Source organism: Lontra canadensis, unplaced genomic scaffold, assembly GCF_010015895.1.
Source record: "Lontra canadensis isolate GAN:19392208 unplaced genomic scaffold, GSC_riverotter_1.0 scaffold161, whole genome shotgun sequence".
In the NCBI taxonomy this organism is placed as follows: domain Eukaryota; kingdom Metazoa; phylum Chordata; class Mammalia; order Carnivora; family Mustelidae; genus Lontra; species Lontra canadensis.
The window spans coordinates 2,224,256-2,251,821 of record NW_022631155.1 but is presented as its reverse complement, the minus strand read 5'-3'; the positions used below and the strand labels follow the sequence as shown (position 1 = coordinate 2,251,821).

At 43.0% G+C, this 27,566-nt stretch overlaps 1 pseudogene; it reads left to right on the top strand.

Moving 5' to 3' along the window:
• The window catches only part of LOC116859744, a 156,507-nt pseudogene that overhangs the window by 81,787 nt on the left and 47,154 nt on the right, over positions 1 to 27,566 (top strand).

The window sequence follows — 27,566 nt, the reverse complement described above, 5'->3', positions numbered from 1 at the left end:
TGGCTCCATCTAGGAAAAGGGAGCTCTGTTTTGGGTTTGACCAAATTCCTGGTGAGAGAAAGCCACCTAGCAGCATTTGCAGAAAGGAAGCACCCATTGCGGCAGCTGGGGCAGACTGGGGTAGGGGAAGGGTGGGAAGATTTCAAGGGGTTTGCCCTGGGTTTTCATCGGCTTCAGACCCACACTCTCCTGCTACAGCAGCCACTGGCTGCATGTGGCTATTTTGCCTTAAATCAAAACTAAATATAATTAAACATTCAGTCCCTCCCTTGCAAAAGCCCTATTTCAAGTGCTCCTTAGCCACACCAGGCTAGTACCCATCATATTAGACCGCACAGATTGCGAACATTTCTATTGCCACAGAAAGTTCCACTGGACAGCGCTGTCCTAGACTGTTCAGGCCAGGAGGAACGAATATGGCTGAGCTCCTTCTCTAAATATCTCTCTGCCTCCTCTCCCCCTTCCCACCCTGCCCAGCATGTCCCACAGGGGATGGGCCTTCACCTCCCACATCTGCACAGGTTTCTCTCTTCTCTTAGGTGCTGTGTGTGTGAAGGACAGCATCCACAGCTTCCCCCACCAGGGGCCTGCTTGTCTTGCTTCTCTTCTTTTATCCTGGAGTGTACTTCCAGCTTTCACTGCAACTGGGTATGAAAAAGCTTTACCTGACGAGCATTCAACAAAATGAGGTGCGCTATGTGGAGCCTCTTTTAGGAGCTGGCTTATGACAGTGATTATACAGAAGTTGGGTGAAGTTAACTTCCCAGAGTTCTGAGAACCAGAAATACACATAGAGGCTGTCAGAGGGACCCTTCCTGTTCACCTCAAGGGAAAAAGGACCATCCTGTTTTTTTGTTGTTGAAGATGATGGGTTTTTGTGGGGTTTTTTGTTTCGTTTTGGTTTTTGTTTTTGGTGTTTTTTGCCAAAAGTGTTTCTTAAATGCTGTCATTTGTCAAGATGAGCTCAAATTACTCACTGGCACATAGGAATTTGAGAGGAAATAAAGACCAGGCTTGCCCACTTGCACCTGACTGGTAAGAGCTGGTCTTTTCGATCAATAGCAGGCAGTGGCAATCACTGGTGTCCACAGGGAGTGGGGTCCAGGACTGAAGTGATGTTTCTGCATAAAACTGCTGATTCTCGGTCAAGTGGGCCTCTCTGGTTCCAAAGGTGAGGAACAGCCACCTGCAGCACGGATGCAGACCTGTCCAGGAGCTTCCATCTGGAGTGCCCCCCTTTCTTCACATGGAGGCAAGTGGGGACAGGAGCAGGGAGATGCGTGGGAGATAGGAGAAGGCCTGGGAGGAACCAACTGGGAGAGTGGGCAAAACAGGCTACTCAGAACTCACTTTCTCAATAGTCTTGGGGGCTGCAAACCAGAAGGAAGATCCTTTTTGCAGTTTCAGCTTAAATTAAACCATATCAGATCTGGCTTCGAACGAGCAATAGCCTTTTCCCTCCTGCCCTAACTTCTCATGCACATACTCCCCTCCCCCAACTCAGACTCACTCGCAAAAATGAGATCTGTCTTACTAGGGGCAAAGAGTACACATAAGTCTGTGTTATTTCTTACAACTGCATGTAACTCTACTTCAAATAAAATCCTTAATTTAAAAAAGAGAGATGAAAGGAAGTAGTTTCCTGGCTGGGGGCACCTCAGGCCAATCCCTTCCTTCTTTGGGCCTCAGTTGCCTTCTTTGTAAAATGGGACTTTTGGAGTAGTTGATCTCTGAGGGCCCTTCCAGGCCTGCCATGCCAGAATACTGGCCACTGAGGACCAAGCTGGGCCCTGGGCAGCAGCTCCTTAGGGGGCGGTCACGAGGTGGTCTGACGAGGTGCTGCGTCTCCTCTAGACCAGCAGGAGGAGGCCAGAAGAGGCAGAATGGCTGCCTTGGGTCGCCCAGCCCATGGGTGAGGGGCTGAGTCTGGAAGTCAGGTCTGTGACTCTGAGTCGGGGCTCCCCATGCCCCACGTGAAGTCCCACCCAAACAGCAGTGATACATATGAGTCGTGGATGGGGAGGGTCATGCTGCAAGTCTTTTCTCCTCGAGCTTGTCCCCTGCTTCATCACTGGTGACACAAGGCAGCCAGAAAGGTGGGGGGTGAGCAGGATGGACACACAGAAAGGGGGGATGGTGTTACCTAGCACCAGAGTCGTCCCTTGGCCATACTGGGAGCCAGGGCTTCATGTCAGGGACAGGCTCCCTCCTCCCACTGTGTGTGCATGCTGCCAACAGCCCTGGGGCAGCGAGCTCACTTCCTGTCTTTGCTACAAACACTATTCTGTTCAGTCTGGTGCCTCCCTTTCATCTTGGGGGATGGCCGCCAGGGATTGATTTATCTGGGAAAATCTATTCAACCCGGCCAGGTCTATTGGAAGTGACAGCGCAGGTGCATTTGAAGCCCTTTGTTGAGGGAGGAAAACAGAGCAGCCTCACGTCCCCTAGCATGGCCAAGTTTCTTTTAAAGCAGGGACCCCACCGTGTGACTATCTGTTCTTCAGCGGAGCTGGAACCGGCTTCCCCTGCTTCACCTTTGCGTTAGAGGCATTATGGGAAGGTCCCTGAGCACCTGTCTGCTCACAGGGCCCCCGAGGACAGCGCCTCCCTTTCTGCTCCGAGAGTATATGGCTGGGGAGCCCCACGGGTGTCAGCATGGCCCTGGCATGGCTCCTAGGAAGCAGAGGCCACCCTGCTGCTCTCAGAGGCCCCAGGACGGGAGCAGATGGCAGGTAATGGGGTATTCGCTCTTTGCTAGTACAGCCTGAGCCTCTGGGACCTGGGAAGCTGGGGAGATATAGGCTCGCCATTCACCACAGACTCCTCCCTCTGCATAGTCAAAATAGCTAAAAACAATGGGACTTCTGCCCATACTTCAGCAGACTCCATAGAGACTGGCATGATATCACCCATGCCTAGGGGGCGTCCACACACGTGCGCTATTTTTGTAATCAGCAGTAAGAAGCCCCTGCATGAGTCATGCCATCCACAGAAATCGGCCTCGTTTCACTCCTGGACCCTCACCTATTAATGCAGCCAAGGCAAGGTGGGCTTGAGGAGAGCTCCTGAATTGGACTTCTGCGGTGGCCAGGGCTCAGCACTTCCTTAGTCACTGGCTTAGGAGCTGGCGGGGGCAGAGGGGGAGTGCCAAGGCTTGGGCTCTGTCCTCGAGGAGGCCCCCCATCTATGGTCTGCCATGCGGTGTGCCAGGGTGGGATGGGGGGCCCCAAGGAGGGGCGGGCTCACTCAGCTTGTGGAAAGTGACTTAGGAGAGTGGCTGGAAGGAGCGACATTTTGCCGGATGAAGAGCCCTGTGTGTCTCTGTTTGGGAAAGATGGGGTGGGGGGTCAGCAAGGGCCAAACATGACTGGGAGGGTGGGCAACAGCATGGTTAGTGTGCCTGGAGCTAAGGCTTGGTGGGGTGACAGGGCCTTCCTCCTGGAACTCCCCTCAGTCTGCAGCACTGAGAGCATGTGTGGGGAGGACTGCCTTACACCTGTGCTTTCTGTGCCATCAAGTCTCAAGCTGCCTGAGAGGCTGCTGCATGCAGACCATGCCCGGTAAGCCTGCCCCAGAAGAAGGCACCCCATGAGCACCCATCTCTCTTCACGTGGGCTGTGTCTGACACTAATTGATTTCAGTACGACACAAACCTGGCAAGGATCTTGAGCGGTATTGTGTCCTTTCCTTCTCACGCAGTCAGTGTTTCCGATGGGATCCCCCATGAAGAAAGGGTGTCTTCGGGGCTTTCTCTGGAATGTTTTTGAAGGTAGTGTGTTATCTAACGGCTCTGGCAGGCACTAGTGGCAACCGGTACTCAATGTTCACTGAGGAGCCACAGGTGCCAACAACTCACCTCCGGTTCTGACAATATCCTTAAGGGTAGTGATTAATTTTTTTTTTTAAATTTAAAATTAACTCAGAGAAATAAGGATATTCCAATTGGACATCGTTGTAGAGAAGGTGCCGTGATGTTAACAACATAACTTTGGTGCAGGTGACCAATGCCAGTGCAAGACTATTAACTAAGCTGTGGACCTCAGGCTTGTGCTTTTATTTTGCCATTTTCAAATGAGGAAACTGAGGCTCAGAGAAGTGAAGTAGCTTTATTGAAGGCACTGGGATCAAACTCGGGGTTGGTGGCGACTGTGTCATTAGAGATCAAACTCGGGGTTGCCTGCCAACTGTGTCCATAGAGCACCTTGCTTCAAACGGTGACCGCTGGTGGTTGTGTGCCTGATTGGTGTTTAGAGACTGTTAGCCAGTGGGTCAGCCCCCCTACTGCTACTGTAACATATCACCATGCATTTAGTGGCTTAAAATAGCAAACTTTTTATTATCTTACAGTTTTAGGGATCAGAGGTCCAAAATGAGTCACACTGGGCTAAAGTCAAGGGGCAGGTGGGATCGTACTCCTGCTGGAGGCTTTGGTGGGCATTGCTTCCTTAACCTTTCCAGCTTCTAGAAGCCACTGCACCCACTGGTTTGTGGCCCCTTCCTCCATCTGCAAAGCCTGCGGGGCATCACAGCGAGTTCAGCTCCCGTTATCACATGTCCATCTCTGACAGTTCTGCCTCTCCCTCCAACTCTTAGGGACCCCTGTGATTACACCCAGGCCACCCAGGTCATCCAGGATCATCTCCATCTTTTAAGATATTTAACTTAGTCACATGTGCAAATTTACTTTACCATATAAGGTAACCTATTATATTTCTGGGGATTAGGATGGGGAACCTCTTGAGGGGGGGGATTCCCCAGCCGACCCAAGCTGTACATGAACTCAAGGCCAAGAAGGAGCACGTCAGAGAAACGGGGCATCTCATATCTGGTTCATGCTGGCTACTGATGCCCAGCCGGAACCCTTGGGAATGCAGGCTGGCAAGAGAAGAAGCAATGTGTCTTGTGGCTGCCAATGACAGAAGTTCGTTGTGAAGAGAGTACTGAAGTCAAAATGTGTCAACTGAAAAGAAGGTGAGAAACAAGCAAGAAAGTGGGTTCCCACTATGAAGTCAATAGCCCCTGGTGGGGAGAGCGATGGGAGCCCCAGCTAGAGAGACAGGACAGAGAAGAGTGGAACACCAAGGGCACCCATTCCATAGTTCAGCAAATCCCTGCAGACCCGTCTGACATCTGCAAGGCCATCCAGAACATTCTGCTGTGGCCGGGAACCCCAAGGCTGCCCAGGCTTGTGGAGTCGTTTGGAACCTGCTCTGGTTCTTCTTACATGCCCCAAGGTAGGCCCAGACCACCCTGCCTCAGGGTCCGGGCTAGAGCCTGCCACCCCTGTCCCCACACTGAATCAGAGAGCCCTGGGAGGCCTCAGGATGGCCCTGGGGCAAGATGACTTGTAGAGATCCATGGAAACCCAGCCTCAGAATGGGAACTGTACAGCCCCAAACTGGAAACTGGCCACAGGGATGACCCTGGCCCTGGGAGCTGAGTGATCCCAGCCTCCCAGGGAAAGTGTCCCTGACACACAGCGGTCCAGTCTTTGCTTGAACCCTCCCCCGTGATGAGAAATTCTCCTCTCTGCGTGTGTGCTTAGAAACAGGCCTTTTTGACTCCGGTGTCCCATCAACCAGCAAGGGGACCTAAAATCACCCAGGGGAAACCTACTCCAAAGCCAATTTCTGTGCCTACCCTCTGCCCCATCCGCACCCCACCAAACGTGCACATTTTCTGAGCTGAACAGTGGGGCAAACGGGGAGGGGGCCCATCCAGAGGAGGCCTCAGGGGCTTGGGACAGGCGGTGGCTGGGCAGCTGAGTGGGGACTTCTTCAGTCATACCTCAGAGGTCAGTTTACAGGCACTGACCTGCCTCACATCTCGGGGAGCGACGAGTTCCTTTCTCTTGCTTCATCCCCCCTCCCTGCCCCCACCATATCCGCTTACTTTTCCAGATGTACATATGTGATTAGAATCCACTGACTGTAGTCGAACTGGCAATTAAGGAAGGAGAAGTTGCCAGCGCTAGTTCAAGAGCCATCTTTTCCAACACTTTGAGGCAAGTGGATCACCAGACCCCACAACATGACGCCAGGTGCATTTAGAGCAAGGGCAAATTATGTCAGCCCTACTTTCCTATCCCTGCCAGGCTGATGGGCCTGAGGGTACAATCTGGCTTCTGCCTGCTGGGCACAGTCTGCCTGATTTGCCAAACAACCTGATTGTTTCCTGGGACCTTTGGGTGCAGCACTCCCACTCTTTGCCAAGCGCCTGCTTTCTCAGGTGTGAGGCGGGGCCCTGGATGGTCTCTGAAGTGAGCACAGGATCTGGCTAGCTGACCAATCCCCACCTCCCCAGCTTCATGGCTGCAGTTACCAGGAAGGGCAGACCACACAGAGCAACTTGGCCCTGGAAATGAGTCCCACACGCTTGGAGTGCTCATCTCAGGTGTGTGTGTGCAGTTAGAGCGAAGCAGAAGACTCCCAAGTAGAGATGCCTGGGTGGCTCAGTCGGTGAAGTGTCTGTCTTCGGTACAGGTCATGATCCCAGTCTCCTAGGATCGAGTCCAGTGTCTGGCTCCCTGCTCTCAGTAGAGAGCCTGCTTCTCCCTCTGCCTCTGTTGCTTCCCCTGCTTCTGCTCTCTCTCTCCCTCTCTCTTTCAATCTGATAAATAAATAAAATCTTTTATTTTAAAAAGCAGAAGAAAAGAAAAAGAAAACTCCCAGTAGGGGCTGTGGCTTGACTAACCAGAAAGGCACCAAGGGCCGAGTGTGGTGAAGCCTTCATGTTTCTGTTGGCGAAGGAGCGTTCAGTTCAGGCTGTCAGTCTCTGGACATAGAACATGTGTGTCAAACCAATCTGATTCGGCCTGAGTAGGCCTATGGGTAGAAGAGCGGCAGTGGGATGGTGAGGTTTGATGGTTTCTACACCTCCGATGGTCTATCACTACAGCCCTGTTTCCAAAGGCCATGCCCTCACCTGGGAGGACCTGACAGGTCAGCTAAGTAACAGTCCAGTGTCCAGACTGGAAGCCCCGAGGCCCAGGTCTCAGAGTCACTGTTGACAAAGGAGCCAGGCCTTCTGTCTCCTTGCAACTTCTTTTCGTGACCATGTAGCTAACACTATATAGAATGATTTCCTCCATTTAGAAGGAGAGTGAAAGGCTCAAACTGTACAGAGTATGAAGTTCTGTTGAGAGTGGGTTTTGTGAATTAGATCCTGGCTTGGAGATGGCCCTCTTCAGCTCTTAAGGAAAGGAGCCCTGTTCAGCATGGGAAATGCATGGCTATCGTAGTGTACAGGGACACGTGGCAAATGACTTCTGTTAAAGCCTCAGTTTCCCCAGCCGTAACATAAGGGAGGACAAGTGATGTCTAAGGCCCTAAACCAAGCCAATCTGGGAGTCCATATTTAGGGTTAGTCATCTGTTCCTATGCCCAGCCCCCATGGAAGTGGCCAAACGAGGCCACATAAAACTCCATGTCCAGAAATACTTTGTCAGGCCCCAAGCCTTCTTGAAGGGAGAGTCCCAGCCTATGGTCCTAGTGGGTAAGAGCGAAACAGAAGCCTGAGCCAGAGACCTGCCTTTTGACCACTGCTCACTTCAGCCCAGGGTTGAAAACAGGGTCTTCAAAACAGAGGTCCCTGTAGCCTGGCCCACCTCCCCTTCTCCAGTAAGGAGGGCCTGATCACCCTTTGGAATCCTGTTGTCTGTCCTGAGCAGAAATCATCGAAGGTGAGGGCAGTTTGGGGAAGAGCATTTTCACTAAACGTGGCAGAAGTGATGCTATATGCCAGCTGCTTGCCGACTGAACGTACAGGAAAACAGAAGATTCAGCTAGACGTCTATTGCTTATGACTCACTTTCTCAAATACAGAATTTCTTTATTCCCTTTCTAAGTAAAAGCTTCACTCCTTAATGACTTTGTGACCACCAGCCAAGCTCTGGGAGAAAGAAGTCCCTCGGTAGCCATGACCTAGGTCCCAGCAGGCAGTGTGCAGTCAGCAGGCATGAAGTAGCCCTTTAAACTCCCCAGGATTGAGGGTGATAAGGGGCCACAAGTAGAAACCTCCCTGCGGGGTGGGATGGGGAGCGTGCTTGCCCATTAGCCAAGCTGACATCCACCAGGGACACCTGGGGCTTTTCCATTTCCAGAAATGGAGTTGTATGTGACGTCATTTGGCCCCTTTTCCTGGAGGGCATTTGGCCCTTTCTGTACTCCAGCTGACAAGTCTATCACCTCTTGAAATAATCTCCAAGATGCTGCCACGGCATGTTCCAACCATTCTTGTCTCCTGTGAGCTGGGACCAATACCTCTGCTCTTACAACATGCCACACGCCTTCCCCCCGCCTCGCTTCATTTCATCCCCAGAGCACAGTGAAGGATAGAAGATAATCATCCCTGCTCTACAGAAGAGAGACCAAGGCAGCCATTCAGCGGCAGTGCCAGGCTCTGAGCCCTAGTTTGGGGGCATCCCCCCACCCCGTGGAAGTCTTCTCTCACCACCTCTTGGCTAGCCAGGGAGGCTGTCCCAGAAGCCTGATCTTCTCAAGCTTGCCAAGGTCTTGGTCTTCACAGAGAGCATCCCTCTGGGCTCTGCACACTGGGCAGCCTCTGAATAGTGAGACCTTCAGCTCTAGGGAGCCTCTGGTGCTGGAGGCAGGGTCTGGGAGCCCAGCCAGCCTCTGGCAGCAGGGGCTCGGGCTCGGGAAGTTGGGCGTGGCAGGGGCTTGGTGGTGAAGGGCTGGGAAGAACCGAGTCAGGGTCACACAGTGTCAGGGAGAGGACCACCCTGAGATGTGGCAATGGAGGGGGAGAAGATGAAGCCCAGATGAGGTACTTTAAGGAAGGAGAATTGGCAGAGCTCAGAAATTATTGGTGGGTTGCCTGTGAGGCAATTGGGTATCCAGGACTCAAGCTCAGGGTAGAGGGTAGAGCTAGGTTGGGGGTGTCGGTTTAGTGGTCACTGGCTTCTAGACTTGTTTTGTCTAATGTGGTGGCCACTAGCCACATGTGGCCATTTAAATGTAAACTAATTTTAATTTTAAAAAGCTGAGGACAGAGTTTCTGTTTGGGATGATGAGAAAGTTTTGGACACAGACTGGTTGATGGATGCACAACACTGTGAATGCAATCAGAATGTCCTTGAATTGTGTGCCACAAATGGCTCAAATGGCACATTTTATACCAACTACATTTTACCACAACTTGGAAATAGAAAAGAAACAAGATTAATTACAATGAAAAGTTCAGGTCCTCACTGACACTCACCATATCCCTAGTAGCTCAACAGCTGCATGTGACTCGTGGCTACTGTATTGGACAGTGAAGACATGGAGCATTTCCACCACCGCAGAAATTTCTATTGGACAGCACCACTGTAGGGAGTAACTGGAGTCCTGGGAGTTGCTGGGATAGCCGGGGCTTATGGAGGGAGAGGAGAAGAAGGGAAGAGCACTGGGGTACCTGGGAGGAGCTCCACATCTGAGAAGGACATAGCCATGGGCATCAGGAAACAAATGTGCAAAGGGCTGGGGAGCCCAGGAGCAAAAGCCAAGCGCATTCCAGAAAATACACATGGGTGGCTGTTGCCTCAAAGTAATCCATGCTTTCCCACCCCTCGGTCTCTCTCCATGCGGTTCCTTCTGCTGGGAACACTCCTATTGCCACACCAACTCCAGTCCAAATGCTGCTCAGGGACTCTGAACCCACACAGCCGCTCCCATGTGGCTCTGAATCCAGAATCTCCCAACCAGAGAAAAACAGAATCAGGCCCTGGTGGTGTTTCAGATTAGGAAGACTTTTTACAGTTTAAGACCTGCAGAAGGGTTTGCCCGAAGCTATCAGCTCTGTACCCTAGCGTGTATGTGGTACTCTGTCCAAATCTGGGCATGCCAGTCTTCTGGAACCCAGCAGAGAGGAACTGCATTGTGGCCTTGGGGACAAGCATGAAACTCCAAGAGCAGGGACAAGGATAAAATGGGGTGTTGGGGGACTGGGAGAGTCCCACAGGCAATGGTAGAGAAGAATGGAGCACAGCCAACCCAATGACTGGGGGGACTGGGTCCAACCCTGCTCGAGGCTGTGCATATGGGCAGTGACCTTCCAGCAGCCTGTGGCTGGGGATAGAAGGGCCTGGGACTGGAGGACGGCCCAGTCGTGTTGCATTGAGGTACGTCCTGCACTTGCACTTGGAGCTCCAGTGAGATGCTGCCGGCGGCCCCACATGAAGGCTTGTTTGGCTACACCGATCCAGGCTGTGTTTCTTAGCAGCACCCTGCCCATGCACCTGTGCTCTGTTAAGATGCAGCCTGTGCCCCCTGGAAGAGGCCTCCGTGAACCCGCATCCAGCTTTTTGCTGATCGGGGCTCAGTTCCAGCCTCCTGCTGGAACCCTGGTTCAGGTAGAATCAGCCCTAGCAGCACCTGCTTCTGCTCTGCCAACCCAGGCTGTACTTCCCTGAAGAGCTCCGGCTGGAGTGGATGCTGGGCCGGGTGGTTTCCGCTTGCAGTGGCTAGTTCTGAGCTTATCCCGAGGCTGGCTGTGAAGGCAGGCCATGCTGGCATGTAGAGCCCGGGTTTGTCAACGAGCAGCTGGAGCGCACTCGCGAAGTATAGCTCCACGATTATCTGGCTTAGCGCCACACTCCGTGTAGACACAGGCTGCATACCCACCAGCAGCCCTGGCTCATCCATATATTGGCTGTAATTCGCTGCAGAGGGGTTTTGTGTGCTGACCTGGGTGGTGGTGCCCCAGGGAGCCGAGCACATCGTGGATAGAGGCGGTGTCTCCACAGGGCAGAGGCTTGGCCGGTGCTGGTACAGGTTGCAGTTTCTTGAGAAGCCTCGTCTTTTTGTGGAGGCTCTGTCATTCTGCGTAGACACTTTCTGGTTCTCTGCAGATTAAACCCCGTTAAATTTGGGAAGAAAGTTGTTTTTGTTGTTGTTGTTGTTGTTTTTTACTATTAAGTTTCATGTTAGCTCTACACTTCTTATAGTTGCCCTTCTTCAGGTTGAGGAAGTTCCATCTATTTAATTTGTTGAGGATTATTACCAATAGGTGTTGGATATTACCAAATGCTTTTTTGACCTTCATTGCAACAATATGATTTTTCTCTATTAATTTGTTAATATGGCAAATTAAATTGATTGGTTTTCAAACATTAAACCAACCTTGAATTCCTGGGATAGATTCTACTTGGTCACAATGTATTATCCATTTTATGTAATGTTGAATTTGATCTGCTAAAATTTTGTTCAGAATTTTTGCATTTACACCCATGATGAATATGGGTTTATAGTTTCCTTTTCTCATAATGTTACTGTCCAGCTTTGGTATCAAGATAATGCTGGCTTCATAAAATGAGTTGGAAAGTGTTCCCTTCTCATCCATTCTCTGGGAGAGGTTTTTATTTATCTTTTATTTCATCCTCAAATGTTTCATAGAATTCACCAATGAAGCTATCTGTTTCTGGAGTTTTCTGTATGGGAAAGTTTCTAACTACAAATTCAATTTCTTTAATAGATACAGAGATATTCTATTTCTTCAGGAGTCAGCTTTGGTAGTTTGTGTCTTTCAAGGAATGGGTCTATTTCGTCTAAGTCACTAGATGTATTGTCATAAAGTTTATGATATTATCTTATCCTTTTATTTAATATCTGTGGAATCCATAGTGACTTCCCTTCTCAGTTCCCAGTATTCATAATTTGTGTCTTATCTGTTTTTCCCCTGGTCATCATGGCTAGGGGTTTATCAAATTTATTGATCTTTCGAAAGGGCCCTTGTTGGATAGAATGATTTTACTCTATTGTTCTTGTTTTCTATTTCATTGATTTCTGCTCTGATATTTATTTTTTCCTGTATCCCACTTCCTTTGGGTTTAATTTGTTTCTTTTTCTCATTTCTTGAAGTAGAAGCTGAGATGAATGAGTTGAGGTTTTTTTTCTTTTCTAGTATAGGCATTTAGTGCTATAAAATTTCTGTTAAGTATTAGTTTAACAGATTTCACCAAATTTTTAGATGGTGTGTTTTCATTTTCATTCAATTCAAAGCATTTCCTAATTTTTTTTTTATTTCCACCTTTATGTATGGGTTATTTAGAACTGTCTTATTTATTTCCAAATAATTAGGAGTTTTTCAGAGGTATTTCTGTTATGGATTTCTAACTTAATTTCATTATGATCAGAGAACAGACTTTGTATGACTTGAATTCTTTCAATTTTATTGAAACTTGTTTTATGACCCAAAGCATTGTCTATCTTGGTAAATGTTCCATGTATATTTAAAAAGAATATATACTTTAATGTGGTTGGGTAGACTATTCTATAAATGTCAAATAGATCAAGTTTGTTTATAATGTTGTTTTGATCTTCTATATCTTTAATGAATTTCTGTATACTTGTTCTTTCAATTATTGAGAGAAGGGTATGAAGTCTTCAGCTCTAATTATTTCTATTAATCCTTGCGTTCTGTCAGTTTTTGCTTCATGTTAGGTTCATAAGCTCATATATTCTTGGTGAATTAACCCTCTTATCATTATGGAATGACCTTCTTCATCCCTGTTAACATTCTTTATTCTATTTTTTTTTAAATAAGCTCCATGCTCAGCATGGAGCCCAGTGCAGATCTTGAACTCATGACTCTGAGATCAAGACCTGAGCTGAGATCAAGAGTTGGATGCTTAACCAACTGAGCTGCCCTGGTGCCCCAACATTCTTTATTCTAAACCACTTATTCTGAAATTTAATATGTCTGATACTAATATAAACCCTCCAGATTTCTTTTGATTAATGTTGACGTTGTATTTTTCATCCTTTTACTTTGAATCTGTTTGTGTCTTTGTATTTAAAATGCATTTCTTATAGGGAGTATACAATCAGGTTTTGGTTTTAAATCCAATCTGACAATCTCTGCCTTTTTATAGTGGTGTTTAGATGATTTATATTTAATATGGTTATTGATATTATTAGATGTAAGTCTATTATCTTTTCATTTGCTTTTTATTTATGCCATATATTCTGTGTTCTCCCTTTCCTCTCTTTCTTAAAAAAAAAAAAAAAACTTCTTTGGGATTAGATTAGGGGAGTATTTCCTACATTCCATTTTATATTCTTTGTTCATTTTTAAAAAAGATTTTATTTACTTATTTGTCAGAGAGAGAGTACAAGCAGGGGGAGCGGCAGGCAGAGGGAGAGGGAGAAGCAGACTCCCACTGAGCAAGGAGCCCAATGCAGGACTCGATCCTAGGACCATGGGATCATGACCTGAGCTGAAGGGAGAAGCTTAACTGACTGAGCCACACAGGCACCCCCACCTTTGTTCATTTTTAAGGTATCATTTTTTTTGTTTCATTATTTTAGTGGTTGATTCAAGATTTACAGTGTACATTATTATCATGATCTGCCTTTAAATAATATTAATTAATAATCTTAAGTAATACTATACCGCTTCACATGTTATGAGACTGTCATAGCAGTATACCTCCATTTCTCTTCTCTTTTGTGCTGTTATCATATGAGTTACTTTTACTTATGTTATAAACTCCACACTTAATTGTCATATTTTTATTAAATAGTTAATTATCTTTTAAAGAAATTTAAATAATAAGAAGAAAAATCTTATATATTTATCCTTGTAGTTACCATTTCCAGTGCTCTTCAATCCTTTGTGTAGATCCATATTTCCATCTGGTACCATTTTCTTCTGTCTGAAGGACTTCCATTAATATTTCTTGTATTGTGGGTACCTGGGTGGCTCAGTCATGACGTGTCTGCCTTCGGTTCAGGTCATGATCCCAGGGTCCTGGGACTGAGCCACGCATTGGGCTCCCTGCTCAGCAGGAAGCCTGCTTCTCCCTCTCCTACTCCCCCTGCTTGTGTTCCCTCTCTTGCTGTGTCTGTCAAATAAATAAATAAAATCTTACATATCTCTTGTACTGCAGACCTGCTGCTGATGAATTCTTCTAGCTTTTGTATGTCTGACAAAGTCTTTACTTCACTTTCATTTTTGAAATATAATTTCACTGGGTACAGAAGGTGAGGTCAACAAGTATTTTATTTGTTTTCATCCAGTACTTCAAAGATATTGATCTACCACCTTCTTGTTTGTGTTGTTTCTCACAAGAAATCTGTTATAATCTTTATTTTTGTTCCTCTATGCATAACATAACTTTTTCCTCTTGTTGCTTTTAAGATATTTTTGGTCTTTATCACAGGTTTGGAGCAATTTGATTATAACATTGCCTTAGTATAGTTTCTTTTTGTCTCTTGTGCTTGAAGTTCACTGAAATTTTTGAATCTCTGGGTTTATAATATCCATTATATCTAGGAAATTTTTTAGCCTTTATTTCTTCAAATATGTTTTCTGCTCCTTACCATTTTACAGGGACTGTAATTACACATATAATAAGCCTTTGAAATTGACCTACAGCTCAGTAATGCTCTGTTCTTCATTTATATCCTCTTTTCTCTTTGTGTTTCATTTGGACAGTTTCTATTACTATGTCTTCAAGTTTGCTAATCTTTTTTTCCTACAATATCTAATCTTCCATTATTTTCATCTAGCTTATTTTTCATCTCAGACATTGAAGTTTTTATCTCTAGAAGTTCAATATGAATCTTTTTTATATCTCACATGTCTTTATTTAACTTTTTGAACATATGGAATACAGTTATAATAATTGATTTATTTTTCTATTGTACTCATTCTAACATCCACTTCAGTTCTGGATTGGTATTAAATGATCGATTTATCCCCCTAATATGAGCCATATTTTCCTGCTTTTTTGCATGCTTGAGAATTTTCTATTGGTTGCCAAACATTATGAATTTTACCTTATTAGGTGCTGGATATTTTTGTCTTATAAATATTCTTGAACTCTGCTATGGGATGTAGTTAAGGTACTTGAGAATAGTTCAAACTTTTCTGACTTGCTTTTATGATTTGTTAGGCAGGACTGGAGCAGTTATCAGCCTAGAGCAAAGTATTTCCCAATACTGATAAAGAACCACATGCATGCTCTACCCAATGCCCTGTGAATGAAATTTTCTAGATTGGCAGATAGAAGCAAGCATAATCCCCAGAGTTGTGTAAGTGCCAGGCACTGTTTCTTCTGTTTTTGGATGGTTCTTTCCTAAGCCTCAGGTAGCCCCTCACATGCATTCATTGATCAATATTCTACTGAATACCCAAGGGAGACCTTTGGCAGATCCTTGGAGCACCCTGACTGTTCAGCTCTCCAATATCCTGCCCTGTGACATTTAACCCTGCTGACCTTCCTGGATTCCCAGCTATTTCCCCACCTTCGAGAAAACACCGAGCTCTTTACTGGATTTTTTCCTCCCTGCCCCATAGTCTGGCACCCCATTCTAGGCAACAAGCTGGGACAGCGGTAGCACTCACTTCATTTGTTTCCCATCTTTATCTTTCATTAACTGATGCCCAGCATCTTGAAAAATATTGGTTTTTCAAAAATATAGTATCTGTTGATTATTTAGGAAGGAGAGTAAATTCAGTCCCTGTTACTTCATCTTGGCCAGAAGCAGGTTACAACCCTTTTTAAAAATCTTAGTCCATTTTAAAATTTTAAACTTTAAAGGTTTTAATATTTTTAAAAAATATTTTAATTAATTTATTTATTTGACAGAGAGATCACAAGTAGGCAGAGAGGCAGACAGAGAGAGAGGAGGAAGCAGGCTCCCTGCTGAGCAGAGAGCCTGATGCGGGGCTCGATCCCAGGACCCTGGGATCATGACCTGAGCCGAAGGCAGAGGCTTTTAACCCACTGAGCCACCCAGGTGCCCCAAACCTTTAAAGTTCTTAATTTTAAAGTTTAAAATTTAAACCTTTGCCTATTTTTAGAATATCCTTTCTATCCTTGATAAAATATTTTTTAAATACTCCCAAAGGGGTCCCAGTGGAGATAAACAGGGTCTTGGGAACAATTAGGAAAGGAAGAAGAAGGGTCCTAAGTCTAGGTTAGGATTTTTCATGAGGCCAAAGTATCATGTTTGTATATGTTTATGGTAGCCCCAAACTGAGAATAACAGTAGAGACTTGCTTTGGTGAGGAGATCAGTTCTCTTCCTGGCATATGGCCTACTGACTCCCTTGCTTCAAAATGAATATACAGTCGGCCTACCTGCTGCTCCTGCAATGCCAACTCCATATACACATATGGTTGCTGAATAAAATACAGGATGCCCACCTAAATTTGAATTTTAGATAAACAAAAAAAATTTTGGTATAACTGTGTGCCAAATATCTCAATGTATATACTTAGACTAAAAAATGTTTATTATTTGTCCAGAATTCAGACTTAACTGGAGTATTTCTTTTTATTTGTTAAATTTAACAATGTTATGCACACAGCAATATGACCTCCAGCTCAGCCTCAGGCCTTTGGGAATGATCAGAAAAGGCTTTCATCTCATTTCTGCTACTGAACAGCTGAATGTTCCTGGATAAGTCACTTGTCTTCTGGGTCTCGCTGGAGATGATTCACATAGAGTACCTAACTTGGCACGTGTCTCCCAGTAGCTGTTCCATGAATGGGATCGAGTAGCCAAGTCAGATGCAGATACTACTTCATAGATTAAAAATGACCCACTTAACCCTATCACCTCTCAGCCATCTAACAGCCTCTATAATACAGTGATGAAAGTGTTATATTTACTTTACAAATGGGGAAGGTGAAGCTCAGAAAGGTAACCAAGAAGGGCAGAATGTGTAAGTGCCCTGTGAGTGGCCCAGGGAAGGAAAGGGTCTGGTTTCTCACCCCAGCTCTGCTCCTGACCCCCTGGGTGCTCTTTTCTTCAGGATCATTCTTCACACACGGCCAGTGGGCTGGGCCCAGGAAGTATGCTATCCAGCAATCTTGAGCTTGAGTGACAAGACCAGGATGAAGACATTGATTGCCCTTCCCCTTCAGCATCCTGGCTAGTCTTTTGCTTAGAGTGAGGTCTTGAGTTCCCTGGGTCTCCAAGGAAGTTCAAGCTGACAACTTAAGGGGTGGTGGACATACCTGTCACCATCTTCTGAATCTTTCATTCCAAATTTATGGGGCCCACATAGTATGGAAAGAGCTCAAAGAAGCAAGAGACCAGGGCTCTGGCCCCACTTCAGCTGTTGACTCACTCAGGGATCCTCTTCTTTCTTTAACTCAGTTTCTTCATCTCTAAAATGGGGATTTGAGTAAAAAATAGTCAGGAAATGACTTTGAAAACATCAAAAATGCTATTGCAAATGGCTGTTGGATTCTGAACAGCAACGTGGCCCCAATATCGGAACCCTCATGTTGGTCTTTCTGTAGCAGTAACTGCTTATCCTTCTCTTTCCTTAGACCATGACTGAGGTGGTAAAGGGACAGGAGGAAGATGGGAATAGGAGGAAGGAAAGGGAATAAGACCTCTATTCTGCTTCTGAAGGTCTTTAAGAAGTTCTTCAAAGGGTAGAGAACACAGAGTTGTGCCCACCTCTTCTCAGTACTTGTGAGATGCTGAACTTGGAGGTTTCCTGACCCCGGGACCCCTGGAGGGGTGAGCTGCCAATATGGACTTGCTAGCCTACAACCTGAGGGTCTTACTGTTTGGGGAAAAGAGGCCAGAGGAAAAGTGAGAGAAAGCTGGTCACATCTGCCTACTGTCCTAAAGCCTGCAGCTGTATTACTGACTCATTCTGCATCCTGTGGAGCTGAGGACTAGTGCTTATTAGCAATATCTCAGCAGGAACAAAGACTGTTTGTCTCTTGTGCTACTGTGTCTGAAAAGAGGGAGAAAGATAGGAAACTATAAGCATTTTCTGAAGCTGAGTAAATAGACGAACAGAAGACTAACATCCAGATTATTGTAACTAAGATGATGGAATAGGAAACCCTCTGCCATCCTCTCCCTCACAAACACACCAACTCAGCAACAATTTATGAACAAATTCTTTTCTCTTAGAAATCCAGAAACTAATTGAAAGGCTCCTGGGGCACCTGGGTGGCTCAGTGGGTTAAGCCTCTGCCTTTGGCTCAGGTCATGATCTCAGTGTCCTGGGATTGAGCCCCACATTGGGCTCTCTGCTCAGCAGGGAGCCTGCTTTCCTCTCTCTCTCTCTCTCTCTCTCTCTCTCTCTGCCTGCCTCTCTGCCTACTTGTGATCTCTGTCTGTCAAATGAATAAATAAAATCTTTCAAAAAAAAAAAAAAGGCTTCTGTAACCCCGGGTGAACATAAAACCACATTCACTAAGGCCAGTAGGAAGACTTGGGACACCCTCTTGCCAGATTCCCCGCATCTAACACAATGCTATATGATTAGGAAGAGACCCCCTAGAACCCAGATTCTACCAGGGGAAGGAGGAGATAGGTTTCTGCCTCCAGTACCTCAGCTTTTCTTAAGAAGGTCTCTAGAAGTCTTGCTTCTATATTGCCAAATGTGGAGCTCTGATGGGTGCAGTTTAGCCATCTAGGGAAAATGGAGATAGTAGTTTAAACTGCTAGATGCCGTAGCTCCAAAGTCCCTGGCTCAGCAAAGAGTGAATGCTTTAAAGAAGTACAGTTGTTTTCTTCTCCCTGGGGAAGGAAAAAGTTGCTAGAAGCCTCCAGAACTCTGGCTGGGCTGATTGGTGGGAATCTTCTCCTGTATGAGGTCAGTCTGTGAAGACTAGCAGAGGCATTTGCTTTGTCTAATGTGCAGACATCAACACAGAGTGAAAGAAAATGAAGGATGAAGCAAAGATGTTGTAAACAAAGGAACATGATAAAGCTGACCCTAATGAAGTGGAGTTTTATAATTTACCTGGAAGAATTCAAAATAATTGTCATAAAGATGTGTATTGAGGTCAAGAAAACAATGCACAAACAAAGTGAGAATTTCAACAAATATAAAAAGTACTAAACAGAAATCATGGAGCCCAAAACCAAAATAACTACCCTGAAAATTTTGCTAATAGGGCTCAACAGCAGACTAGATCAAGCAGAAGAAAGAAACAGAAAGCTCAAACAAAAGTCTTTGAAAATAATTTAGTCAGTGGAATGATAAGATGAAAGAATGAAAAATAATGATGAAAGCTTAAGGAATTTATGAGAAACCATTAAGTAGACCAATATATACATTATGGGAGTTCCAGAAAAAGAAGAGAAAGAAAGAAGACCAGAAAGTCCATTTTTAAAAGTAGCTGAAAATATCCCAATTCTGCAGAAGGAAATCGACATCCAGATTCAAAAAAGCCCAAAAGACAATAAATCAGATGAACCCAAAGAAATCCATACTGAGGCGCAGTAAAATCAAGTTGTCAAAAATCAAAGACAGAGAGGATTTTGAAAGCAGCTGAGGAAAAGTGACTTGTCACACACAAGGAAACTCCTTAGGCTATGAACATACTTTTCAGCAGAAACCTTACAGGCCAAAAAAGAGTGAAATGATATATTCAAAATGCTTAAGGAAAAAACTGCCAACAAAGAATACTATCCCACACAAAACTGTCCTTCAAAAATGAAAAAGAGATAAAGATTTTCTCAAATAAACAATTCATCACCACAAGAACTGCCTTACAAGAAATGCTAAAGAGAGGGATGCCTGGGTGGCTCAGTGGGTTAAGCTGCTGCCTTCAGCTCAGGTCATGATCCTGGGGTCCTGGGATCATGATCCTGGGGTCCTGGGATTGAGTCCCACATCAGGCTCCTTGCTCAGCAGGGAGCCTGCTTCTCTCTCTGTCTCTGCCTACTTGTGTGCTCTTTCTCTCTTTCTGACAAATAAATAAAATCTTAAAAAGAAAAAGAAATGCTAAAGAGAGTTCTTCAAATTGAAATGAAAGTTTGCTAAACAGCAGCATAATAACACAAGAATGTATTCAACTCATTGGTAAAGCTAAATATATAGACAGATACAGAATACTGTATTATTGTAACAGTGGTAGATAAATCACTTTTAATTATACTATAAAAATTAAGAGACAAAGCCATTAAAAATAGCTATGACTAAAAATATGTTTAAAGATAAATAGTATGAATATGTATAAATTGTGACAATAACATAAAGCATTACTGGGAGAAATTAAAGTGTAGAGTGTATATGATTGAACTGAATTTGTTATCACTTAAAATAGACTGTTATAACTATAAGATGTTTTATGTAAGCTCCAAGATAACCACATACACACAAACACCTATAGATGTTATACAAAAGAAAAAAGAAAGGAATCAAAGCATATCATTGCAAAAAAATAAATAAAGCAAGAGAATAGCAAGAGAGGAAAAGACAGACAGATGAACTGTAAGACTAACAGTAAGTAACAGAATGGCAGTAATGAATCTTCCTTATCAATAATTACATTAAATATAAAAGGATTAAACTGCAGTCAAAAGACATAAAGTGGCAAATGGAAAATAAAAATTAGACCCAACTATATGCAGTCAACAAGAAACTCACATTAAATTTAAAGACACAGATAGGCTGAAAGTGAAGGTTTGGGAAAAGATCCATGCAAATGGTAACCAAAAGAGAGCAGGAGTGTCTATATTTATATCAAATAAAATAGATTTTAATGTTAAAATTGTTAAGAGACAAAAAAGGTTATTATATAATGATAAAAAAAGGTTTAACTGCCAAAAGGATATAATTATAAATGCATATGTACCCACAGCAGAGCCCCTAAATGTGGAAAGCAAACATTGATATAACTGAAAGGATAAATAAACAACAATACAGTAAAAGACTTCAGTACCCACCTTCAATAATAGTTAGACTATTCAGACAGAAGATAAATAAGGAAAGACCTTGAGCAACTCTATAGACCAAAAGGACCTAATAGATATACACAGAACATTTCACCCAACAATAGCAGAATAAACATTTTTCTCAAGCACATACAGATCTTTCTCTAAGATAGATCACATGTTAGATCACAAAGCAAGTCTCAACAAATTTACGAAGAGTGAATTTATACCAGATATCTCTTCTGACCACAATGGAAGGAAACTAGAAATCAGCAGCAGAAAGAAAACAGGAAAATTCACAAATATGTGGAAGTTAAATGGTACACTCTTGAAAAAGTACTGGGTGAAAGAAAAAAATCAAAAATAAATTAGAAAATATCTCAAAACAAATGAAAACAAAAACACAATATACCAAAACTTAAGGGATGCAACAAAGGCAGTACTAAGAGAGAAGTCCACGGCAATAAATGCCTACATTAAAAAAAAAAAAGCAAGATCTCAAGTAAATAACTTTATACCTCAAGGAGCTAGAAAAAGAAGAACAAACAGCCTACAGTTAGCAGAAGGAATGAAATCATACAGATTAGAGCAGAAATAAATGAAATAGAAAATTGAAAAAAGAAAAAATCAATAAAACTAAGAGTTGGATTTTTTTGAAAAGTTGAATGAAACTCATAAACCCTTAGCTAGACTAAGAAAAAAGGAGAGAAGTAAATAAATACAATTAGAAATGTAAGAAGAGATGTTACAACTGATGTCACAGAAATTATAAAGGATCATAAGGAACTACTATAAACAGTTAAATGCCAAAAAAACTGTATAACCTGGAAGAAATGAATAAATTCCTAGAAACATACAACCTATCAAGACTCAATCATGAAGAAACAGAAAGTCTGAACAGATCTGTGACTAGGATGAAGATTGAATTAGTAATTTAAAACCTCCCAACAGAGGCAAGTTCAGGAGCAGTTTGCTTTACTGGTGAATTCTACCAAATATTTAAAGAATTAATGCTAATCCGTCCTAAACTCTTCCAAGACATGGAAGAGGCAGGAACACTTTTAAACCCATTTTATGAGGGCAGAATTATCCTGATACCAAAGCCAAACAAAGACATCATAAGAAAAGAACAGGCCAATAAACCTAATGAATATAGGTGCAAAAATCTTCAGCAAAATACTAGCAAATCAAATTCAACAGCATATTAAAAGGATTATACACCATGACCAAGTGGGATTTATATCTAGGATGCAAAGATGTTTCAACATATGCAAATCAAATAATGTAATACAACACAGTAACAGAATAAAGGATAAAAATCACATGATCATCTCAATAGAGGCAGAGAAAAAATTTTGACAAAATTCAACACCCTTTTATGAGAAAGGTTCTCAATAAACTGGAATAGAAGAAAAGTATCTCAACATAATAAAGACTATATATGAAAAGCCCACAACTAAAACATCATACTCAATGGTGAAAAATGGAAAGCTTTTCCTCTAAGACCAGGAAGAAGACAAGGGTGCCCATTCTTGACACTTCCCTTCAGTGTAGTACTGGAAGTCCTAGCCAGAATAATTAGGAGCAAAAAGAAATAAAAAGCATCCAAATAGGAAAGGAAGAAGTAAAAGTGTCCTTGTTCTCAGATGACATGATCTTATATATAGAAAACCCTGAAGACTCCATAAAAAATTGTTATAACTAATGAGCAAATTCAATAAAGTTGCAAGACACAAAATCAACATACAAAAATTAGTTGAACTTATATATACTAACACTTAATTATCTGAAAAGAAAATTAGAAAAACAATTCCATTTCCAATAACACCACAAATAATTAAATACTTAGGAATAAATTTGACTAAGGAGATAAAAGACCTGTATACTGAAAACTACAAAACATTGAAAAAAAATTAGGGGTACTTGGCTGGCTCAGTTGGTAGAACATGTGACTCTTGATCTGGGGGTCATGAAATTGAGCTCCATGTTTGACATAGAGATTACTTTTTAAAAAAAGAAATAAAGAAGACATAAAAAGATAGCTGTATTTATGGATCAGAAGGATTAATATTGTTAACATGTTCATATTACTCAAAGCAGTCTACAAATTCAATGCAATCCCTATCAAAATCTCAATGACATTTTTAATAGAAATGGAAAAAAAAAATTCTACAGTTCGAATGGAACCACAAAGAACCACAAGTAACCAGATCAATCCTGAGAAAGAACAAAGCTGGAGGCATCACATTGCCTGATTTCAAAATATATATTACAAAGCTACAGTAATCAAATGGTATTGTACTGGCATCAAGACATACACACAGACAAATGGAATAGAATAGAGAGCTCAGAAATGAATTTATGGGTATACAGTCAACTGATCTTTGATGTGGGTACCAAAAATACACAATGGGGAAAGGATGGTTACTTCAACAAATTGGGTTGGGAACACTGGATATCCACATTTTTAAAAAATGAAACTGACCCCCATCTTACACATACACAAAAATCAACTCAAAATGGATTAAAGACTTAACCTGAAACTGTAAAACTTCTAGAAGATAACATAGGGGTAAACTTCATTGATCTTGACAGTGATTTCATGGATACGACACCAAAAGCACAGGTAACAATGCCAAAAATAAACAAATGGGACTACATCAAACAAAAAATCTTCTGTGTATTAAATGAAACAGTCAACAGAGTGAAAAGATAACCAACAGAATGGAAGAAAGCATTTGCAGACTCTACTTCTGATATGGAGTTAATCTCCAAAATATGTGAAGAACCTCCACAACCCAAGAGCAAAACAAAATAAAACAAAACAAACAACAACCACACACACACACACACACACACACAAAACCCTAATAACTATTTAAAAATGACTAAGGACTAAAAAAATTTTTTTTAAATGACTAAGGACTTGAAAGGACCTTTTTCCAAAGAAGGCATACAAATGGCCAACAGGTATACAAAAAATGCTCAGCATTACTAATCATCATGAAAATACAATCAAAACCACATTGATGTATTTATTACCTTGCACCTGTTAGGATGGCTTTTATCAAGAAAGCTAAAGACAGTGAATGTTGGCAAGGATGTAGAGAAGTTGGAAGTCTTGCACACTGTTGGTGGGAATGCAAAATGGTACAGCTGCTATAGAAAACAGTATAAGTTTCTCAAGAAATTTAAAATAGAACTGTCATATATGATTTAGCAATCCCACTTCTGGGCATTTATCCAAAAAATTGAAACCAAGATCTCAAAGAGATATTAGCACTGCTGTGTTCATTGCAGCAATATTCACAATAGCCAAGAGGTAGGCATAACCTAAATGTCCACTGACAAATGAATGGATAATGAAAATGTATACACATACAACAGAATACTATTCAGCCTTTAAAAAGAAGGGAATTCTGGATGAACGTGGAAGGTATTATGCTAAGTGAAATAAAGCAGTAACAGAAAAAACAAATACTGCATAATTCCATTTATATGAAGTATCTGAAAATAGTTAAATTCATAGAACCAAAGGATAGACTAGTAGTTGCCAGGACTGAAGGGAGGAGTAAATAGGGAGTTACTGATCGAGGGGCATGAAGTTTCAGTTAAGCAAGATGAGGAAGCTTTGGGGATCTACTGCACAACATTGTACCTAAAGGCAACAATAATATATTGTACACTTAAATTTGTGTTGAGAAGATAGATCTCATTAAAAGTGTTCTTATCACAATAAAATAAGTTTTTATGTGAAAGACTAACATCCAGGATGCCTTGGCGGCTCAGTCAGTTAAGCCTCTGCCTTCAGCTCAGGTCATGATCCCAGGGTCCTAGGGTGGAGTCCCGCATCAAGGTCCTTGCTCAGCAGGGAGTCTGCTTCTCCCTCTGCCCCTCCCCCTGCTTGTGTGCTCTTTCTCTCTCTCTCTCTCTGACAAATACACAAATAAATAAAATCTTTTGAAAAAAAGACCAATATCCAATAATATGAATGCTAGGCTATCACTGAGTGTCTACAATATGCTAAATGCTTTTATCACTTTGTCTTATGTATGCCCAAAAAGCATCCATGTAACATACACATTATTATTCTCATTTTATAGACACTTAAATCAAGAACAGAGAGATTAAGTTATTCTTCCAAGTAGTAAAGCTAATAAGTAGTCAGAGTGGGGATTAGAACCTAGGTCTGGCTGGTTCAAAGGCCCTTCTTTCTACCATGCCATACTGCCTGTGGCATCCCCTGAAACTTTCCTGCTGTGATGCCTGGGGTCCAGTACCCGTAGCCTTGCTCTGCCCTAGGCATCTGAGAGGAAACCACTGAGTAAGGCAGGAAGAAGGAAGATGGAACAGCAGGAAGCGCCCAAGCTGTGGGCTGACCGCAGCCTTACCACTCTGCCTTTCGAGTCCTCCAATGACACAGATGGGAGCCTGGGTCCAAACTTAAAACCTGTGAATCCTGCAGATTGCAAAGAGTAGGGTCTACATTGTGCAGCGACATTTTAGTTATTCTAAGGTCACCTAAGAGAATCATAAAGTTGTCAGCCTCAGCAAGGCCTCTGAATTGCTGAGATAATCATACATCTCCTGCCCTTTCTCTGCCAGAGAGCCCTGCAGGCTTTGCACACAGTCTGTCTCTCTTACACTCACATGTCTAACGAGCTCTGCTGCCAAGTCTCTCTGCCTGTAGCACATGGAAGCAGCACATTAAGAAGAGAGGATCAGAGCTACTAGAAATGAGGCTGAGAGATATCAGAAATGGCCACTGACAGTGAGGGTAGAAACAGCAATGCAGTATAAAGCAGGTTCAGATGCAAGTTTAGCCACTTGGAATTGTTTATTGAAGGAACAGAACGTACAGTGATGCTAGGTAAATGAGGTATTCCTGGAGTTCCTTTGTCAACTGTGAATTCCCAGGGTACCTCTAGAAAGAACTGAGCCTGTCCCCTGGACCTGAGCACTTTGCTCAAGACTTGGGAGTATTACGGTCAAGGGGAAGAAATCATTTGCCATCTTTCATACATGGGATTTACTACTGATCCACTGTTAGAAGGACAATGAACTCCAATGTTCTGACTGAAGCAAGGTTTAGTAATGGCTTCTCATTCCGTAATTCAATCCAGTATTTGAATATAGCACTGAACAGGGAAGCCAAATGGTCTCAGCTATAGCTGGGAATAGGGAGGTAAACTCAGTACTTCCTTGCCTCAATCAGGAGCAGGACTGGCCAGTAGGCCAATAACCTGATATACTGAATTGAATAGCATCCTTTCAAAATTCATGCCTGTCCTAAACGTGTGCATGTGGTCTTATTTGGAAGCAGGGTCTTTGCAAATGTAATTAGTTAAGATGAGATGATACTAGATTAGGGTGGGCCCTACTCTAATAACTGATGCCCTTCTAAAAACAAAACAAAACAAAACAAAAAAACAGAGACCCATATATAGGATTGCCAGCAACCACCAAAAGTTAGGAAGACACAAGGAAAGATCCTCCTCTATAGTGTTCCTAGAGAACATGGTCATGCTGATGCCTTGATTTTAGGTTTCTAGTTTTCAGAAATGTAAGAGAATAAATTTCTGTTGTTTTCAGCTGCCCAGCTTGTGGCACTGTGTTATGGCAACCCTAGGAAAATACTACAGTCTTCTGTAAATTGGTGCAGGGTTCAGACCATATTAGTAAAGGACTCCTGCAAACTAAACCAATTTGGACCACTAGTTAAGATGGCTTTTAAGTTTACACTTTGAGACACTCCACCAAAACGAAGCAAGTATAAACCATAAAGAGACAATTTAAAAGGCACAGCTGCACTAAAAAAAAATAAAATAAATATCTCAGTGGACCAAAAATGGAACAGAAACATACCTGCTAAGCAGGAATGAAGCCATAGCCAGCTGAGGTCTGTATCTGAATGCAGACAGAGACGGTCAGATATTCTGCTCTTATGGAGTAATAGGAAGGGACTGGATTTTACTGCTTGAAATCAGATCCTAGTGTGGTGCTTCCCCATTCATAGAAGGGTTTATAAATGTTACAACCACCCCCTGACTGGTGCTGTGGTTCACATCAAGCTGCAAACCTAAGGATGTAGGATGAAAAAAAAAAAACCACAGGATTTGGTTCAAGCTGCCTGCAAACCTGGTGGCATTCCCAGAATCACAGAAGCATGGAGGCCTTGATCCACAAACTCAAGACCTAATTCTCAAATGGGGCCCTAGGGTGCTAGGGGAGGCATTAGCAAGACAGCGAAGCAGGAAAGGATGTGGGCAGAGAAAAGAAAAAAATGCACAACTATGTGAGATAAGCCAAAATTCAAAACACATGAGGAAAACTATACTATGAGTGCCAACTAAAAAACAAAACAACAACAACAAAAAGGAAAACCAACATTCAAGAGATGATTTTTCTCCTGACAAAATGAGAATAATAGCACAGCCTGAAAATGACTCAATAAAAGATATGTTTAGAATGCTCAAAGAGACGAAGAAATAACATCCATTAAAAAAAAACCATATACCAATCCAGGCATAAATGAAATAAGAATAACTAGATATAAAAAAGAACCAATTAGAAATTATGAAAATTTCTGCTTTTATTTTCTCCTCCCTGCATTAACAAATCTCTATGATGCTAGACCTAGCTCACCTAATCCATCAGTCCTATGCATCACCTTACTAGCATTTATCTTTATCTTTTCCTTGCTTAGACCCTCTTCTGTTCTGCAGACTCCTTAATTTGTGGCTAGAGCTGGATTAAGGAACGGGTAATGAAGCAGCTAATCTATAAGAGTTGGCTAAACACCACTGGATGCATTGGATATAGTAGGCCAATTTACTCACACACAGTCACCAGTATCTTTACAGTGTCCTTTAGCTTGCCCTTCCTCTCTTTGCATCTCCCCCCAACCTCCCTGTCCCATGTG